Consider the following 21621-nt stretch of genomic DNA (forward strand, 5'->3'; position numbering starts at 1 on the left):
TTATTTTAAAAATAGTGAAAAACAAGATACTTTTGCGAATTACAATTTCACCAACAACTCCACAATTGATAAATTAGATTGTCCTTCACAACTCTTTCACAAATACTGTTAAAGTGAAAAGAATGATTTAGCATTGTGACACACCAGTGACATGAACCAGTGAAAATATACATGTGACCTTTCTCTCCTTCACTCAGTCATCCATCCATCCATCCATCTGTCCTCACATCACCTCCCGCTTCTTTCATGTCCTCCAATTAGTGGAGCTGGTTTAATCTAGTGGCATTAATCCACACACACACACACACACACTCCCACACGCACACACATATTAATTGCTAAATTGAGGCTCACAGGCTGCACAGTTACTCACCTGGCAACCACATGCTGCAGAAGTCCTTCGCTGGAAGAGCTGCGGCCGTGCTCATGTCTGAGACAATATGACTGGTGTGTGTGTGTGCATGTGTGTGACTGCTGGATGTCATAAAACTCTCTTTCTGTCTGTCATGCACACTTGTCCACACCCCCCCCAAAGTTCCACCTCCTCCCCACATCCTGGCACAACAGGAAGTACGCCTCAAAAGAGTAGGAACTGCACGGAAGAGGTGACAGAAAGATGGGTGACACACACACACACACACACACTTTTTCTTAAGAGTGTGTGTGAGAGAGAACGACAGGTGGAAGAGAAGAGGACGGAAAATGATTGTGAGTGGAAAGATGTGATCATACAAGCGGGAGGAAATAACAGTGTGACTGAAGAACAAGTCGTTTCATTATCTCCAGGGTCCGAGCGCCCCCGGAGAATGCCGAGCGCCCACGAAGCCACGCACCTCGAGAAAATATTTCCAACGTGAGACTTTAAGTCGAAACATGCCTGGAGACGTTTGTATATTTGAAATCATCGACATGAATTTATTTATCTTAAAACTATCGTTTGGTCCGTGTCGCCTCCGCAACCTCAAACCAGTAATGATATGTTAAAAAAATGCTTTTATTAAAAGTAAAACAATGTGTTAAATAACATAGAATTAAACACGTGTTTAAAATCTTAATATCATTTTTCAGGATCTACAAGTAAATAAAATAATATATTAACGACGCTGCGTTCAGGACCAGTTAGAAATAAATAAATTAAACAGTAATAAATGAAAATGTGATTTAACTATTTGAATAGAGATTCGATATGTTTGGGGATGTTTTTAAATAACAAAACGTTTACGTCTTCATCACGTCTTACGGCTTCCTGGACGTTTATGTAAAAATAAAGCTATAATTTTTTTTATTTTGAAATTTTTATTTAAAACTTAAAAAACAAACCTGTAGTCATCACTGGGTATTGAAGTTTTCTGAAGTTTTCTGACAGTGGGTTTGTGTGAGACCCGAACCAAGTGGAAGGAAAAAACTCACTACAAACAAACCGCACTCAAAGAAATGTCGCGGGTACTTCTACGTCACCAAAGTCGACCAACACGATCGAATAAACGAAATAAAAATATTAATTTAATGAAGTCGTCCAAAGGAAGAACCACACGTTCTGTCTTTGTGTTTTGTTTATCTTACAGCGTCAACGCGGAGTGAAGGACAGTGTGACGTGTTGACCACCAGGAGGCAGTGTTGGTTCTGTAACCAGGATGGACGCGACTTTCTGCTCGACCAGCGACTCCGAGGTTTAACCTTATAAATACTTTATGTAGTGATTTAAAGCGCTTGGATTTACAACCGCAGCTCCCACGTCGAGCTCACTCTTTCATAAACATCTTCTCCGGGAAGTATGTTGAGCTCATAAAGGTTTTTTAAAACAAAAGGACATTTTTGTTAAATAAGGACGTGTTGTTGTTTTTTTCTTCCGACGTTTGTTTTCTTATCTTTACAACCGTAAAAAACTTGCAATTATAATAAACTCTGTTTACTTTTAGAACCATTTTTGTTGTTGTACTGTTATTACATCAAATGTCATTTACAGAGGATTAAATTTGCACTAAATTACTATTTACCTCGCACTGTTTATTTAAACAATTCATTGTTTTCCTTTCTTTAAGCATTTACCTTTTTATAATGAGATAACTTCGCAAAAATGTGCAGTATTACCAAAAAAAGTTTGTTGAAAATAAAAAAAACGGTTGTAAAATCATGCAAGAACAAAAGTATTAAAAATGAATTGACTGCAGAGAAGTAATAATGATGGGTGACATAAAATGCTTAAAATAAATTCAATAATTGTTATATATATATGGGTCAAGAAATGGAATTGATTTTTTATAATGTAATCATTTATGTTTTCATAATTTGACACCAGGCAGAGAAAATGTCTCTCTGTGAAACGTGAGTCTATGACATTTGCATGATATTGATTTGTATTTGTCTAGTGTCAAAGTAACACACACATAAAAACAGTGTTTCACTCATCGTCTCCGTTCGAGACCCGCGAGTCTCTTCTGACCAGTTTAATGTTGAAGTGATTGGTTCGGCTCGTTCAAGGACAGTGACAAATTGCGCTCGGGGAGAAGGGGAAGGCGTGACCCGGGGTCAAAGGTCGTCTGGCCAGCCCCGGCCTTGGCCGTGACCTTTGTTCAAACCTCAATCTTCCCTCATCAGGGCGTCCTCGCGTGCATGTGTTTGTGTGGATCTGCTGGAGTGTCTCTTGTCTAAACAAAAGCGTGGACTTGATCCCGCTGTGCTCAGTGTGTGTGTACAGTTCACGACCGCTGAGGGTCCGGTGGCCCCGGGAGGTCCAGGTCTTGTTTCCATGGAGATCAACCTCAGCATCCTTCATATTAGGTGTGAGCCTTGTGTTTGTGTGTGTTTGTGTGTGTTTGTGCGTGGCCTGAATAACGCAACGACATCATCTGAAATCACATTTGTCTTCCGCCAAAAAATAATTGTCACTACTCTCTGTGTCTTGTATTTTAAGATGAAGATAATTTTTCATTCTTAAATTCTGCCCTTTTATTACATCATTTAGTGTTTGACTCATATTTATATGGGTATTATATATATTATTGTCATTGACCTATATTATCTTTCAATAATCAGTATCTATTTTAGTATATATCTTTGTCACAAATCCACTTTTTCTATAATAAATGAACTAATTCTAGTATTAAACTTTAATTCTATTCAACCATTTATTTGTATTCTTAAAATTAAAATGTATTTTGAACGTAATTATTTAAAGGATTCAATTTTTTGTTTAGTAAAAAAAAAAGGCTTGTTGCCTTTTTACCATTTTGCCACCAGCATTTTAGAAATACAACATATTATAAAATAAACCTTTCTTCCTTTTTAAACTTTCCAAACACCAGAGACTTAATTTGTGAGGTTTTTGTGTTTGTTTATTTTAACTTACGTTGTCACATTATTTTTTTCTAAACTACGAATCCACCTAAAATGGTCATGTGACCACTTGTAAAAAAAAAGGGATCCTGACTCCATCTTAATCATTCTACACTGCAGACTTGGTTTTTAATTTTTGGAAGTTATTTTGACAACACATGTGTGATCCCTCTCTCTCGCTTACATGCACACACAATTTGATAGTGGGACCCCTGGGAGGAGGATGGGGGGGGGAGGCCCAGGCCTCTAGAGCGCCATCAATCACTTCACTGTCAAGGCGAAGGAGAGGCAGGGAGGAAGGGACAGAGGTATGGGGGGTTTCTAAAACAAAAAGAAAGGCAGAATCGTAATGAAGAAACAGTGAGAGGAGGATGGAGTGAAGGTGAGCAACTGACGGAGGAAGAAAGATGGACAGGAATAAAGGGATTGGCAGCGGGCTCGTAACCGGTGCTGAGGGAGAACAACGGTCTGGAAGATGCATGTGTGTAATGGGTCATTGCAGGGACAATTCAAGGGGTCTCCAACCCGTTCAGTGTCCCTCCACGGCTCGGTCCGACCATTTGTGTGCAGCCCGGTGCCCGAAGCACACACCGGCTCTAATTCATGTGATCCATCATATTCGTCTTCTCGTAGCGAGGACAAAGAGCGGCTCAGTGATGGACCCGCCGAGTTCAATGCACGCCGTACGACCAGGTGAGAGGTTTCAACTCCGGTGTGGCGTGTGTGAGAAACGTTACAGCACATGGCGGAACCATGAATCCTCCATTCAAATACGTAGAGATGTTCCTCCTGACATACATATCTAAACGCCTTTCCCTGGACACAGAAGGCACTTAAAACATTTCCAAATCTCTTCTGTGAGTTTCACTTCTTTCGCACAGAATCAACACTAACTAGAAAGTTAACATTATAGACGTTTTTTTTGTTTCAAATAGTGGTAGAAGTGATATTTTTTAAGACGCATCTACAAAGCAAGATGACTTTATCACACTTTACTGTAAGTATGAGACAAATTTAAGCATTCATTTTTTGAAAATCAGATTCTTATTTTGCAGAAGTTTGCTTTAATACAGAGTTACCTTGTTATTTCTATTATGGAAATATATTATGGAAGTATATCAGTGCCATCAAAAATATTGACCGATTGATTTTAACATTTTAAATCTTGAAACTTAATAAAACGTTTTTTTTATAGCAATACATTTTTTTTTTTTTTTTAATAGAATAATTAAATTAAATAATTAATCAATTTAAAAAGTTCATTTTAGTTTATTGAATAATGTAGTTTGAATTTGTTATTTTTTAATATATTTCTTTTTTTAAATAATATTTTCTAAATTAATATTCTTTTAGTTTGATATTCAAATTCCCATAACCAAAATAAAATGTCTAAATTCAATATTTTCCAATTTGTCACCTTTTAAATTTGACATCAAACATTTCAGCAAATGATCAAGTAGCTTTGAGCGTCTATTATTTAAATCAAAAATATAAAACTCATTATACCTTGAATACAAATTTAAAAACATTTTTTGGGACGCACTGAAAGTGTGGAAATAGTGTCTGTAGTTGGTAAAAGTTTTTAAAAAAGCTCCTTCAAAACATTTGTTTAATGATGCATTCACAATAAAAATGATTTACTTACTTACAAGGTGATAGAGTGTGATCTTAAAAAAAAGTAAAAGTTGAGACCGGACTAATATGGAACGGATCATTATACACACCAGGAATTAAAAGTCAGCGACCATGAGTTGAACGTATGGTCACACCTTCAGTCGCGAGCCCACCAGGACCATAAACACAGACCACTGGCGGCGAGAAGAGGTGATATGAGAAGCAGCGGGGGCTAAAACACACCGTTGACCGCCAATGGGACCGCAAACATCATCTCACACACAATCCTACACACCTTTACGACACCTTTTCCCACTCTCTGTCCGAGACGCCTCTCAATAGCTTCTCCTCCTCCGGCCGCCGCTCGCAGCCATCTTTCTCTAACACCATTACACTTCTCTCTATATCATCTCGCCGCCCAGAGGGACGCTCGTCTTGTCTAGACAGACGCTCGCCATCTCCCACGGCGATACCCAGGTTCAAACCTTCTCTCCTCCCACCTTCTTTCATGTGGCAGAACAGGGACCCGAGTGGTCTTCAGATGCCCCCGCAGGACTCTGGTCGGAGCAGGTTTCATTACTTATTATTTAGAATCACACCCCCCCTCTTTTCCACTCGTCCATCCTTCACCTGTGGCCTCCTTCTTTGTCTTCATGACCTTCCACTTTTCTTTTCTCCGGATTCAAACTTTCTCTTTTCTACCTCAGACCTGCTGGTCAGCACTCGCTGTGACATCACCGGCCGCCCGTCCTCCGCTCGGATTGGACATTCGGCCACGTTGCCAGGCAACAGCAGTGAAAGGTCTCGGTGTGTGCGCGTGCGGGGTCTGCCCGCACACACGCATGTGTGTGTTTATAGATACGTGAGTGAGAGGTGTGCGAGGCATTTTTTTCCACGCCGTGCCCTTTTATCCGTGCATGAGGCACGATCACATCTTCGGGGGCTTTATCTGGGATCAAAGCATGTAGATGATTGGTTCCTGGAGAAGATGAAGCAGGATGTGCAGCGTTGTGTTGTGTTAATGAAAAAGAAAGATGTGTCTAAACAAATAAATGTGTATGTTTGTGTTCGATGTGTGTGCGTCTAAATATGAGTGTGTGTGTGTGTGTGTGTGTGTGTGTGTAAGCCCCCGGGAGCGGGTGGTTATTGTATCTGACACAGCGGCTCTTTCTCGCGCCTCATATTTCTGGGCCGATCGATTCCTCTGACTCCCGACAAGACAATAATCGCACCTCCCTCTCTCACTCCATCACTACCATTATTACTGACCTCCCCGGGGAGGCGCGCAGGGTGGAGGTAGGGAGCGAGGGATGAGGGAAAAAGGAAGGATGTAAAGGAAGGAAGATGAGGGATGAGAAGGAGACGCCGAGTTGACGAAATGAGCCGATGATGATGAAAACACAATAAGGGACGAGAGTGAGACGGAGGAAGAGTTGGCCTGGAAACAGTGGGGGGGGGGAGAAGGACGGAGAGAAAGACGAAAGAGAGGAAGTTGGCGAGGAAGACTGTGGCGTTAGAGGAGGAGAAATGGGATTGTGACATCCACGGGAGGTGGCACAGAAAGAATGAGGGAAGAGGACAGAAGGATAGAAGAGACAATAACGGAGAGAATTAGTGGAGGAGAGATGAAGGATCCGTCGTCTTCTAATAAAGGAGAGAACGAAGGAGGGCGGGAGGAGAATGTGTGGAGAAATATTTAAGTACACACACACGCTCGCACAATGTAGTTCTTTGGAGGTCAGTGCTGGGAAATATTACGAGACGGACAAAAGGACAATAGTTGATTGACAGGCGCAGAATGGACGCGATCAAACACACATCATGACGATCAACACAGCATGTACAGGACACACACTCGCACACTGACGGACGCACAAATCTTTGCTGTCTTTTGTCCATCTTGTGTGTCACTGTTAGAGTCTAGTCGCTCTGGATCCAGATTACAATTACCGTAATTGGCTCTCAATTCCAGGAATTGGTGTTTGACCCCCTCACCTCTCCCTCGCTCCTTCCCTCCTCCTCTCCTCCTCTCCTCCTCCTCCTCCTCCTCTTCATCAATATTCCTCCACCTGTATCGCCACATCCATCTCCAAACCACCCTGCAATCTCCCCCCTCTCTCTCCCCCCCTCCACACTCACACATTAACCCAACTCTTTCCATCTAATTCCTCATTCATTTGGACTCTTCCCTCCCTCCTCCGTCCACTCCCCCTCTCCTCGGGAAACAGCAGATCTGGAGGATATACTTTATTCATGTTGTATTTATTATGAATCTGTTGTGTTAGGAGCTAAAAGAGTGATAGATAAAAAGAAGGTGATAGAGGTGGTGGTGGTGAAACGAGTGAAAAGGAGGAAGGGGTGGGGGGGGTAGGAAATTGGTCTGGCTAGCGGAACAGCTTTTCACCTCTCTTTCTCTCCCTCTTTCTCTCTCTCTCTCTCTCTATTCTGCTTTGTATTCTGCAGAGATGACAGGGGGAAAGCTTTATTGCTCTGAGTTTGTATCGATCGGGGCCCCTACGAGGGGGGAAGTCGGGGGACGCGCTGAACAGGCCCTTTCTCAACGACCGGCGCCTCCTTCCCCTCCTTCCTCCTCCTCTCTCTCCACACTCACTCGCTCTCCTCCCTCCGAACTCCTCGCTCTGAAATTCAAATTCAAGGCTCTTATTCTCAAAGGTTAGGAGAGATTGAATGGAGGGGAGACGGACTTCCTCCCCCGGCCGAGGCCTTGGAAAAAGAGCCGGCGTCTGATAAGAAGAGAAACACGAACACAAACAGAAAAATATGGAGAACAAATGAAAATGGCCGGGAGGAATTTTTCCATTCTTTCCCTTCCTTCTCCTTTTTGCTTCTCTTGGGCTCATTAAAAAAAGGGGACAGTGGGAGAGGTGGAATCCGGCGAGAGCCAGACTGTGTGGATCTCACTGTGGAACTACAGACGAGTGTCAAATTAAAGGGAAAGGCAACAGAAGGTGTTGTGGTGAAGTGCCAGGGCAGAACCATCACGGTGATTCTTTGCCTCTGCACGACCACGTCGCCTCCCATCTTGATACCCGGGAGTTGTGAGGTTGTGGATTGGTGTTTAAAAAAAAAGTTATTAGTGTCGTCCTTGGCTCAATTACCAGCACTTTTCAATTGGAAACAATGTTTAAAGAGTGAATCCAGTCTTAGGCTGTGATTGACGATTTTAAATACTATAATATACTTTTGTAGGGTTTTATAAATTGCTAAGATAGTTTATTAGTGAGTGTGAAAACCACCGGGTCACTTTATTTGGTTCAAAATCAAGTAGATAATTGTTCATGTTGATATGTTGACCTATAAAGATGCCAGTTTTAAAGATAAGATAAGATCTCTATCTAAATCTTTGGCAAAAAGTCATTTATTTAAGTTTTATATGCATTTGTTGACGACCCCACAAGAACAGAATTATGTCAGTGTGTCCTACATTTCCCTTATAGTTTCATAAATACTAACATGACGCATAAACACACAACGTTTTTTTTTGTGTTATTTAAACGCACACCTCTAGATTTAAACTCAACTCAGCTATCGACGGTGAATCTTGACCTGTGATTCTGACGGAGCAAAGACTCCTGGAAAAAATAAATCAGAACAAAGAAAAGTATAAATCATTCAGCTCCTGAGGTTGTTTCTACTTGACCCCACGCCAACCGACAGACCCTGGCCTCATCCATGCAGTCTTCCATGCGCTGACACACACACTCTCATCCGTTAATGGCATGCACGGTGGCGAGGCTGGCCAGGAAAGCAGATTGTCCATCGGGGGGGTTATGAGGTTCAAGTCCATGACCAGGGGGCCAGAGGAAGGTTAGTGGGTTGTAAGTTCAACTCCCAAGGGGAGTAGGGGATCCCTGCTGTCTACCGTCCAAAAACCCAACCCCCCAAAAATAAAAGCTCCTGGAGGAGAAGCCGCCCCTCCCGCCGCTACCCCTGTTCCCTTCTTCTCCTCCGTCCTGCTGCTGCCGTTCCTTCTGACCTCCCATAGAAGCACTGACGCAGCCTCACTCCGAGGATCCTCAAATGTCTCTCTGCGTCTTGAATAAAAGCTCACACTGTCAGGTAAATAATGAAAGATGTTTGTTGATGACTTGGGTCATGGTCTTGATTCAAGAAAAACAACCTGTTCGCTACAGTCTGGAAGTTGAACACGGCAGCAGCAGGAGTCACGACGAAGGTGAACCTGACCAGTGTGCTCCTGTATATCTACTATGATCAAGAGTCATGTGTACAAGACAGTACGTGTTTCAAGCTTGATTCATCACGACAGTAATTATTATTATTATTAAGTAAAGATAGATGAAGAGGTTATGTTCGTCTGATTATGAATTTAATTAATCTAAATATTACAAGTTTAAAGTGGGATAACAGATGGAAATTCTTTTAATGGTGTTGTTGAATCCAGTAGAACACTAGAACGCAAAACCTTTATTTGACTGTAATGAAATAATAATAATAATAATAATAAAATAAGAAATCTAATCGACATTAGGTACACGTTTTAGCTAAAAGGAGTTTGACAACTGGGAATAATATTAGACCAGGGCCTCATTTTGAGGGAAATATTTTAGCAAGTGAGCCGGACCGGCATAATCCTGGTATTACACCTTAAAATCAATCACTTCATAGTTTTAAGTAGGTTTCTTCTCTGCCGTCCTTGAAAGTCTTTGAATGTGGCATCATGAAGACCAACCTAGTGGCAACGAAGGTCATGTTCTTTCAGCGCAGAGACATGCTGTGAACACAGAAAACTCTCCAACTCAGACCTGCAGCACCAGCTTTCCTATTCACAGTCATCAATAAATGGGGTGATTTTTGGAAAGCTCTGTGTCCATTTCGATCTTTTTTAACAGAGACACATTGGAGTAACAAAAGGTGTTGAAGCATGGAAAAAGTAAAAGTTGCAATAAAAATCTAATTTTATAAAAAATCATTCCGCGGGTTGGTGGCTTTGACGCCTCTGTACCAACGGTCTATACTGTATGTCACGCAGGGTTAAAATGGGTAAAAAAGTGGTTTAATTGCATAGGACCATGTTTCAGGACATAAGTAACAAGGGTTATATAGAAATAAGTTATATTGATATAAGATTAATGACAAATAATTTCAAAAGAGATTGACAGGTGTGAATGGTCGGCTGGGCGGCAAAGAATTCGGGGAGCTCTCCAGGATTACTGTAACTGAGAGGGTGGCTAAAAGGGATGGAACCTCAGGTGCGATGTTGAGTTTAAACGTTTAAATAAATGTTGATTTTAAGTAGAAATAAAAGGTTACTATTTCACGCATTTCTCTTCATGAGGGGGTTTTCATAATGTATACCTCGCAGTACATTTTATTTTTTTGAGGTTATATATATATAAGTATAAATAAAAGTTAAAATAAAAACTTACTATTGAACTATTAATAAATAAAAATGTACAAATTGTAAAAACATAAGTTCAATCAAAGGGCTGCTTTAGACTTTGCACTTTAACCCTAAGAACACACGGTTTTAATTCCCAACCGAAACATTTTTGTGGGAGTAGGATTTATCCCGTTTTAAGAAAGTCATACAATCTCCGTGGCAGAAGTATGCGCCGTTTCATTGCAAAACACATCTTCTCAAAATTGGACCTGGACGTGTGCCGACCAACATGAGTAGCTCTTCGCTTCTTCCACATGTGCTGCTGCTCCTGAGCACCCCCGGGATTACCACCTGTGTGTGTGTGTAATCACACAGATAACACAGGGCGCTTAGATTCATAAAACATCAATGCAATTCAAATGCTGCCGTCTCTCGTCCAATTGTACGGCAAATCATTTCTTATTTCCAGCGGCATCACGACTTTACTCCATCTCACTTACTCCTCCGGTGGAAAAGGAGCAAACAGAGAGCGGCGACGTGGGCTCGGCTATCAGAGGAAGCAGATGTGAGTGGATATGAGATATTTGTGTAAACATTGGATACATACACTATATATATCTATATATTGTCATTGATATTGCTGGTGTGGTTCATGTGCGGCCGGATTGACTCCAGCGATAGAGGATACATCAGAGACCCGGCAGTGCTGGGCGACACACATCACACTCCTGCTGCCAAACTCACACACATTTATGCATGCATCCTCGCGCACAACTTCACATGCACTGACACACACACACACACACACTGGCTGCAGGTGGAAAAAGCTGCAGGCCTATAACCCGCCTAGTTGGCTGGATGGGAAGATGCATTATTAAACACACAGGATTTCATATGTAGAGACAGAATATAAATGTAGTGCAGAGGTTTGCCTCCTCTTTCTCTCCCCAAAAACCCACATTTTCTTTTCATTATTTCACTTCCAAAGACTTGCTATTTACTTTTTATGATGTGCTTTTGTTGGTGTATTTTTGTTCCACTAAATGTTGCATGTTTTTGTTTGCCCTTGTTTTGTTTAAGCTTTACCTTTAAAAAAAGAATGAGTCTGTATCAGGAGTTTAACATACAACCCTCTCTTTTCTATTCTAACCTAACCACTTCATTTTTAGAAGTGATTTGTAGCATTTAGCTAAACTATTTTGCCTTTATTATTTAGTTTTGCGTTTGTTTTAATGTGAGTTGTTTTAGATATTGTTATTTTTAACATACGTATAAACATATTATATCTTATACCAGTGATGGGTAATTACATTTCCTCCTACAGTGGCTTTTAAGGCACAATCAAGTAAAGAAAAGTATCCAAAAAAATAAATAAAATTCCAAAACAAAACCTTATAGACATATTTTAGAGATTAGTAATGAACGTATGAAAGTTAAAAAAGTAAAAAAGTTTCTACATAATTGACCTCACAAAGTCAAAAGTCCATGTTTAAATAAATATTTTAAATCAGTGCCAAAAATGCTTCGATTTTATTTCATTTATTATTATTTGCAGGTCCTTTCTAATTTATTAAGGTAACGCCCTTATACTTGTTTTTTTTTAGGTGATACTATTGATTATATCTGGTAAATCAGCTCACTTTTCAGTTTATATCGTCAATCATAATTGTTTGTTTTATGAATCAACATAAATCTGAATCATTACTAGAAACTATTTATTAAAATGTGCAGGATCTTTCAACTTGATTTTACTTTTAAAATTACACATTTATATTTGTTTTGTAATTGATAACGTGGGATGTAAAAAGATTAAATGATTACAAAGGATCATTAGATTTGAAATAATAATATTCTCAATCATATTTACTACAGAAACGATAGTAAAGGACGACGGAAGTGTCACAAGAACTTGTTGTAGTATGTCGAAAGGCAATCGAAGAGCACGACAAGGGTTGTGGGCTCGAGTCGATACGGAAGCCCACCGTGACCAAAAACAAAGTGGGAGAATGTGCTGATTAACCGGACGACCTGCACACAAGGAGCGGTCGAACTGCAACTAAACCACAAAATGAGAGCAGCGTGTGTTTACATCTGTAAGGGCGGGCGGCCTCCACTCCCACGGTAATCGATGAACGAGGGAAGGCTGAGGGTGAGGCCGGGACGTGAGCGGGGGACGCCGGGTCGGGAGGGAGAAAATCGGTAAAGAAAGCAGGTTATCTCCTGTCATTAGGGGAAGGGAATCCCCGTCTGGAGGGTGGGGCGGGTGAGGAGGGGTGAGGAAAGACTTGGGGGTTCATTGATAAAAAGCCAGTGAGAGGGGAGACTGTTTGGCATCGAGAGAGAGCAGACAATTATCTGTATTGATTAGAGCGGCCCGGTCCTGTGAAGACTGAGAAAACTATGACTGGATCAATAGAGAGAGAGGGAGAGGGAGGAGGAAAGATGGAAGGGGGAGAGATCGAGGAGAGACAGAGTAACCGAGAGAAACAAATGATAGAGATAAAAGATAAATATAATGACAAACATAAAGAGAGGAAACATAGTTTATGGTGCAAAAAAAAGTCGGGAACCCACGGCGGCGGAAGGGGGGAGGGAAGGGGGGAGTCAATGAAAGCTGGCGGAGATGCATTACCTTGTTGATGTCATTACTCTTTATCATTGATTTGTCAGCACAACCGCAGAGTTCATTCAACAAGCCCACCAGTGCCCTCCCCTCACCACAGCTTACAAACACACCAAAGCAGAAACATTAACTAAACACACGAGCCCAGGCTGCTGAGAAAATGACGCTGACAGTCGTTAACGTCGCTCCATCGCTGAAGAAAGCGTAACTAAAACACAATCTTCTGCAGCCCAATTCATTTCACTGTATATATAATGTATTTGAAACATTCTTTCAATTTCTCATCTTAAGGTTCTCGAGCACTTGGTGAGCTGAGCCAGAGGCTAACAGCTACCGACTCACAACGAAACTTTTGCAGCGAAACAAAAAATGTAGTAAATCTCTTAGATATAAGTGCTTTTAAATGATAATAGTTTATAGTCAGATTAATCGCAGGGTTACTCTGGATTAATTCTTTAAATTGTGGTTAATTTGGCATAAATAAACATGTTGAAAGAAGACGGTAGACATTTATTAAACATTGTCAAAACTTTTTTTGCCAGTGTTCCTACCGAAAGAGACGTTTTAAAATGTGTTGTTGTCTATATAAACTGATTTCACTAATCAATATACTAGTACCACTGAACGTTAATGATCCAAAGTAACACTTATTTGGATATTTAACGGTTCCACAAGGAATTGAAAACATACCTCGACATGGTGAGTTAACTTCATTGATGTTTTTATGGTGTTTTTTTGTTGAAAGTTAAAGGTGACTTTGTGCAGGAACTGCTGGTTTATTTTTCTTCGTGACAGTACACATTGAAACTAGGGCAGGTTCAGGTGGTCTGTGCTCTACAGGTGGTCTGTGCTCTACTTGCCTCACTGGACGCTGCAATTTGGAAGAAATTGCGTCCTTGTAATCAATCAATAATCAATTGTGTCAAAATTTGTCATCGGGTTAATAAAACAAAATGTTAATGTCACATGGACATGAGAATGAATGCAGGAAACAAATAAGATATTTCACCAAAAACCAAGCAAAGCAAAAAAAAAGGAGACATCCAGGACTAATTCTGTGATTTGAGAGAACTTGGAGAAAGCAACAAGAGTGAATTTGAGTTATTTTGAATTTTCGTTATCTGCAAAATAAAATAGGATGAAAAAAGGGCAAAAAGTGAAATAGATATGGTGTGAGTTTTTAAAGGAGAGGTTGATTTCGGGCGGGGCACCCCCCAAAACACCAAAATGGTGGCGGAACAAAAGCCTCATGGTGGGGGGAAACAGGAGTGACAACCGGCGGGATGGAAAACATCCTGCTGGAGCACTCACACAAGGACACACACACACGAGGACACACTGGTGCACTCGCACTAATCCTCCATCAGATCCCACTGAGACTGTGGGTGAGTGCCCACTCACTGCACTTCTACTTGCAACTGACATTTCTGGCAGTCCTGGTCCTCAAACCCCGGCAACCTAGTCTCACACACACACACACACACAACCCCAGACACACACACACACACAACTGGAGAGCACATCTGTCTCAGTTTATTGAACATTACAAGCTGATAGAATTGGGCCGGCTGCTCTCCTGATATCTTCTGACACCGGAGAGGAGAGCTATTGTCAGAAAAGGTTTATACAAAAGCAAACAAATAGATGGAGAAACATAAACAGTAAAATGGGGAGCCAGTCTGGAAATTGAGGAAACCTTTGGTAAGGGCAGAAAATGTCAGATTTGACAAATGACCTTTTAAACATGGAGCAGATGTAGAGAGTCATGTACACCGTGGACGGCGGCGGCTCAACTGTCTGTCTCTTAACGGGAAGTGAAAAGATAAACGTCAGTGTTCCGCGATGTGACTATAAAACACTTTACCAGGCCGAGAGGACTCAATTCACGTCTTATGAGCGACACATAAATGTATATTTCACTCTGTCTCCATGACTCACGTCGGAGGTGTGTCTCGCCCTTTGGTGTGATTTTCCAAGAGCGGAACTTTGGAGCTCAGGCATTCAATTTGTAATAGAGCTTGTATCTGGTTTAAATAGTTAAACATGAGGTAGTTCTCTTGATTTCAAAAGGTTTTTCAAGGCATGTCTGGATAGAGCAGGTGGAGACCTCAGGGTCCTGGAGGAGATTCCAGGTCTGGCATTAGAACATCTTGAACTCTATTCAAACAGAGGTCACGAAGTTAGAAATATGTAGCTGATGTTAATAAATGTCTCTTTTTGTTATTATCTTTTAAGCAATAAAATGAATCAGTCCGTGGAATATAAACTCCTCTTAATCCAAGATCTTGGTTCTCAGTTGGAATTGAGCTCTTGATCATTGTTGATACACTCAACAGGGGTGTGAGAAGAAAATGGATAGACGTAAATATCACTTTATATATTTTCCAAGATCAATATTAAACAACACAAACATCACTAATTCAAAAAACAAATATTTTTGTATTTTTGAGCATTTAAATCATATTTTTTTTATCATAGTTATTCTATTGTATATATTATGAATAAATCAACATTTAACTATTGACGTCTAAATATTAACTGTTTGATAATTTTTGTGTTGCGACTAAACTTCCAGCCCCTGGATGGCAGCAGTTATTACATTCTCTGTAGCTAAAGCAACAAGAATAATCCTGCGAGATCTTTGCGGTGACTGTGAGCGAGAGGATACAGTTGACTTTTAAAGCTGAAGTTTGGACATATTTTTTGGACAAAAACAAATGAAAACAGTTTTTCAAGATTCATGTGGTCTGTAAATTCTGCAACACCAAAGTAAATACAGTTGCTTTTGTATTGCGACTCGGTTGTTTAGCTACATTCCTGTTAATACACACCCCTAACACTCAAGGTTTACAGGCTTTAGGTAAACAGTGTAACTCTTCCTTTGAGGAACTCTCTACCTTGACTATATCGAGAACCACTGAAGTGCTTTGCAATCTTTTTTAAGAAAAGCAGGTAAAGGAGGAATACACACATAACAAGAAAATTCTTTTTTTTCTTAAACTTTGTACTGACTGACTCGAGCATAAAAACATACCAAGGACCATGTACTGCATTGAATACTGAAGGATTTGTTATCTTTTAGAAGTTTTAACTTGAGTTGAAGGACTGCAGCTGTCGGCTCGCAAGAAAAGAAAAATCTGCAGCAATGTGACATGAATAAAGTCGCAAACAAGGAAGTCGGTAAGAAATCACAGAACATGAACCACAGGTGTTATCTATGGATGCATGACATCACGGACCCTGATCCAGCCTCAGGTGCCTGGGAAACAGTCGCTAAGGGAACAACGTAAAGACCGAGAACAACCAACAAGTGGACAAAACGTTTTTTAAGAAAATCCCTACGTTAAAAGAGTTCCTTCAATCAGTGTGAAGAGCATAATGATCCCTGCATCTCCTCTGAAGAAACTAGCTTCACTTCCCGCCTGGCAAATGTTAAATCCTTCTCGTAAAAGGTGAAAAAGTGAGGTCCATTACCACAAAAGCCTGCATTGTCCTCCCCCATACGCGGCGACCTCTCGTCTACACCGGCAAAGGAGATTTAGTGCTGGCTGTGATGGTTTGAAACCCGGCACATGATAGAGAGGCGGCGGTGGGCTCGGGTCTCCGATTCAACACACTGAGAAATATTGATGGAAAATCATGTTGATGGACAAAGAGACACTGAAATGCCGGCTGTTAATGTATATGGGTGCGTGGAGGTCATTTTCCATCAAGAAGCAAAAGCCTGGTAAGTGGATTCAAGTTCACAGTTCCACTTTGTTTTTTCATAAAGGCGGAGGTGCGAGAAACACCGACGAAGAACACGCTGAGGAGACAAGATGTATGTATGCCGCCGGTAATATCTTCCAACTGATGTGTACACAAGGTCACCGCGCGTGGATACAAGAAAGACTCGACTTAGAGCCTCACTTAGGGCCGCTCAGGAATCTAGAGAAGGAAGTCTGACTTCAGTGGAAGTTTGGAGGATGAAACAGACGTGATTTTCTTTACACGTAATACCATGAATTCAAGCTACTTCCTTTAATGTGTGTTTCATTGATTTTTCGCTGTGGAGTTATCCAGCCTTGGTATCTGTGTGTACTACAGCTTTGAGGAGCTGCCTCGCCACTTTTGCTGTTCGGACAAAACACTCTTTCAATTGATATAATTGCATTAGAAAATATGCTTAAGCCTCGTCCACTGAAAACACGTGAGATTTTTTGTAGATTAACTCTTGCTGAACAGTTTGGTCAACATGTGCAAAACAATATTAAAACAATACTAAACAAACATATTTTAATGAAAGTCAATTGTGATTGAAGATATTTTTTGACACTTAAAATGTATTTCCATTCTTTTTTTTAGTTTTATGTATAATTAACCAGAAAAAATGTTATTAGTTTTTCAATGTTGTTTTCTTCGATATGTTTATTTAAGTTAAAATGTTCTCCTCAAAATGACATAGTAATACTCTTTATAAATATTTCGATTTTATATTAAAAAAAACGTTCCAGCCTCAACTTCAACTCCAATCGTCTCTTCTTAAGTTACAAAAAAAACAACCTTTAAGTTTCTACAGTTCACGACATTAATACTTATTCCTCCTCGAGAAAAGCAGCTTGATCAGCATATTCACAAAACAATAACCACTTCAGAAAAACCACCGCTGCCGTGAAAGCAGGACCTTATTTTGCACCGGCAGGTTTTTGCACATTAAAGAGCAACTTATTGAATCCAAAGAAAGGCATCATAAACATATGAAGGGCTGAGGTTTCTTCATATGCAATATAGATCTGATATGTGTGCATAATATGTGATCAATATCACTTGGTGAATAAAACATGCCCCCGGCATTTGACAGCACTGATTTGAAATGGAGATGCTATGCTAATACAAAAGGCCCCGGCAAGATTGGCCCTGAACCTTCCGCATACCAGCGGTTCAGTTTAGACGCTCTCACCTGCACTCTCCATAATTCATGAGCAGCCGGAATATATATCAAACCGGCTGCACTCACACAAAATCTCATGCACAATAATGCGAGCGCACACTACAGTAGTGCTGGCTTCACAAACACACACCCGACATGCAGACACACAAAGACCAAAGGATCTCGTGTGGAGATCCTGATAGTACATGAGAAAAAGACAAAAAAATCCTGAAGCGACAAAAATATTTTATCTGAGAGAAAGTTTGTAGAGTTGAATAGATGAAACTATTGAAAATGTTTGACTTTATTTGACTTTTATTTTCTTTGAGATTTTTCGCAGCTTCTATTGATCAATCCCAGAAGTCTCCACCTCCAAGGGACTCGTTGTATAACCAAAGCGGGGCGTCATTACACTGGCTGGAGGAGGAGGGAAACCGTTATTGCGTCATAATGGACTCCGCATTCGTAACCTCTCATTTGCCAAGATTTTAGACGGAAGAGAACTTTATAAAGTAATATCTTCAAAACATCATCATGATGAGGGACTTACTGAATCCTGGAGAGGAAGTCTTCAACATTTACAACATGTGAGTATCAAGAGGGTCAGTTTGCAGGACTGAGTCCAAACATAATGCAATCAATTTTAATAGATCTTTGAAGGTATTTTTCTAGCCAGGTTTTGCCCCCCGGGTCGCAAATTGGACACAACTTTGGGGATTTTAATTGACTAGATGTGGGCAATAATATGTTGTAATGAGCCAGATGATATGTTTTGACAAAAAAAACCATGAAAAATGACAATGAATAAGTAAGAAAGTCAAATCAAAGTATAATTATATCACGACAAATACAATTCCCTGTATTTAGTCCAAGTATGATTTAATCCAAACAATGTACGTATGTTAAAACATATTAACAATAACAGAAAAATGATCTTTTCGTTTCTCCGTCAAATGTAATTGGATATTCCAACTTTATTGATACTGACAATGCTTGGACAAAGGAGTTTTGTCACATTCGAGCAGCAGCTGAAGCGATGAAAACATGCTGGTTTTTCAATTTGACGCAGTGTTTGACAGAAAATACAAGTTTCGTATTTACTGCTAGTTTAGGACAATAAGAAACTCCCTGATTGCGGTGACACGGTTGCAGACGAATCCAGTAATAAAAAAAAATACAGACACACACACACACATAAGAAGAAGGAAAAATAGTTTTTCTTCTTTGATCAAGTGGTGTGAGACACACAGACGGAGCTTAATCAAAACACTGGTAAGTCATCCTGAACTCGGAGGCTTTCAGCAGCAGGAAGCAGCGTCAGGGTTACTGAACAACACAGTGCGAATCGCTCTGCTGTGTCTGTGTGTTCATGTGTGCGCGCCGCTGTGTGTTTGTTTGCGAGCGACCATGTCCGTGGGTTTTTGTGGGCAGCCAATTAACACACACGGATGCAGACACACAAACACACACAGACACAGTCCATGAAAGGTAGAGTGAGTTGAGGCTACAAATGAGGCCTGGAAAGCAGCTTTTGGCGCCATGATGAAAACTATATTTTTAGGTTTTGCTGCGTTTCGTTTTCATCATATGTGCCTCAAATTAAGTCTTGGCACGTATAAACACCCACAGATTTACTGAAGGAAATAAATGTTGTATTTACTTTTCACAACCCGGTACAATCTTCAAAGTTATAAGGTTTGCAAAATTAGAGACAGAACTTTTTTTCTCAGCAACTTTAAAGTATTCTGCAAGATCTAGGATCTCCTACACGTTACCTCTTCTGTCTGCCCCTGATCTACACTGTTCTCCTTAATCTCCCTGTCTTTCCTCTCCCTCTTTTCTTTTTTCTTCTCCTCCTCCTCCTCCTCTTCCTCACAGCAGAAGGCCGTAATTCTGGTTCAGCTCGAGGTTTCTGCCTCTCGAAAGGAAGTTTTCCTCGTCAATGTCACTCATTGTGATTCATCTCTAATAAAGTGTACTTGATCTTTAAGTGTCTTTAAGTGTGACAAAACAAAACTTTTAAATACACATTAACTTAAATGATTTTGAATCGTATGTAAAACATTATTGCAGTTTAAGATTGCAACCTTTGCTTTAAAAGTATCGTGATCGCTAATCAAGACCTTGACCTTCTGTTGTAAGTAAGTAATTATTGTCTCACCATTTTGTACGATCAGGTCATTTATTTCAACGGCAGATAAACCTAAACACAACCACAGACCCTAGAATGACGCAGTAAATACAGCAACCACTTTAATTACGGTGCAATCAAAACAACTGAACTCCCATAATTCCTTTCTACTCACTGCTCAATTTTGTAATGACCTTTACCGTGAGCTAGTGTGTAAGTAAGTTTTACTCGTAAAGTTCTGTTCACCGACCGGGGTCACAGACCGCTTTGGATGGATTTCGTCTAATGCGGGGGGTTTTCCGAATGTAACCCCTGCAATAAACTCGGGGAAAAAACCCCGGAACAGTTCTATTTCAACCGGCGACTTTTCCAAATATTCCGTTAACCACCACCAAAACAATTCCATCACACGACTTGCCACAACACATCCTTAGCAAAAAAAAAAACTCCATCTACAGTTGACAAGATGTCCATCTTAAGCTGACGCCTGCTCGGTGTAGATTGCGGCGGTAATTATAGTCTCCTTGCTCCACGGGATCCTAGTGCTGGCGTGTTAGAAACACAAGAAAGAAAGCTTTTTATTCAGGTCCTAAGATCATGTGCCAGTGTCGGACGAGACCAACGGTCTACGCAGGAGATTTAGAAAGAAAGAGAAGATGCTCCTGCAGCTGCAATTACAGCTGGACGTCTTTGATTGACATCATATTAGCCGGTTATGATAGCCTGCACTATATATGCATTTATAGGATAGTATGTCTGTTTTAGAAGACAGCTGAATTTACTTAGTGCGTCTCTCTCTGTGTCTGGCTGCCCCTGCTGGTCTTTAACCTTGGCCTCTGGTGCTTCTGCCTATCGCAATAAAGTCACCCATCCTCCTCTTTACCGCTCCCTCCCTTCCCTCTATCTTGCTTCTGCTCCTTCATCCTCCTCCTCCTCCTCCTCTTCTGTCTCCCTCTCTCCGTCCCCCTGGCACCACTGTTGTCCACTGTTCCACTCATTCATAGTAAACACTATTGATTTTCAGCAAGGAAAATAAAAAAAAGGCCATGAATTTTAATGCCCCTATCTGTCCCCTTCTCCATCTCTTCCTATCCCCCCTGCTTCTCCCTTTCGCCCTCCCCTCCATCACCTCCTCCGCCCCGTCTTTCCTGAGGGGAGGATAAAGAGATGGGGATCGTGTATATATATATATATATATATATATATATGTGTGTGTGAGGACGCCGTATGTGTGAGTGTAAGGTGGTGTTTTAGTTTGGGGGGGGGGGGTTTGGGTTGCATTTCTCATTTCCCAGCTGTGCCTCTCCTCTCTCACACAACCCTCCCTCCTTCTCCTCATCCCACCTTCTCTCCCACTCTGTCCTTCTCCTTGTCCCTCTGTCGCTACCCTCAACTCTTCACACCAGCTCCGGCTCTGGGGAGTGTGAGCAAACGAATCTCCACTCCGATCCTATCACCACACACACACACACACACACACACACACACACACACACACACACACACACACACACACACACACACACATGCACAGATATGGAGGCCAAACAGGACACGCACTTAAACAATCACACACACTCGGAGTGATACAAGCTCCCCTTGGTCAAGGCCGAATTACAGACAAGGCAAACATATACATATAAATG

The 21621-nt window shown here is 41.0% G+C and overlaps 1 protein-coding gene and 1 long non-coding RNA gene across 2 annotated transcripts in view; one reads left to right on the plus strand and one right to left on the minus strand.

The window, feature by feature from the left end:
- The window catches only part of pou2f2b (POU class 2 homeobox 2b), a 59610-nt gene that overhangs the window by 23817 nt on the left and 14172 nt on the right, over positions 1–21621 (minus strand). The window lies entirely within an intron of this gene.
- LOC148067678 (uncharacterized) lies at positions 576–1835 on the plus strand. Its single transcript, XR_015713212.1, has 3 exons — positions 576–708; positions 787–853; positions 1566–1835. It is a non-coding gene; the product is annotated as an uncharacterized LOC148067678 (long non-coding RNA).

This window comes from Callionymus lyra, chromosome 13, assembly GCF_982586985.1.
Source record: "Callionymus lyra chromosome 13, fCalLyr1.hap1.1, whole genome shotgun sequence".
In the NCBI taxonomy this organism is placed as follows: domain Eukaryota; kingdom Metazoa; phylum Chordata; class Actinopteri; order Syngnathiformes; family Callionymidae; genus Callionymus; species Callionymus lyra.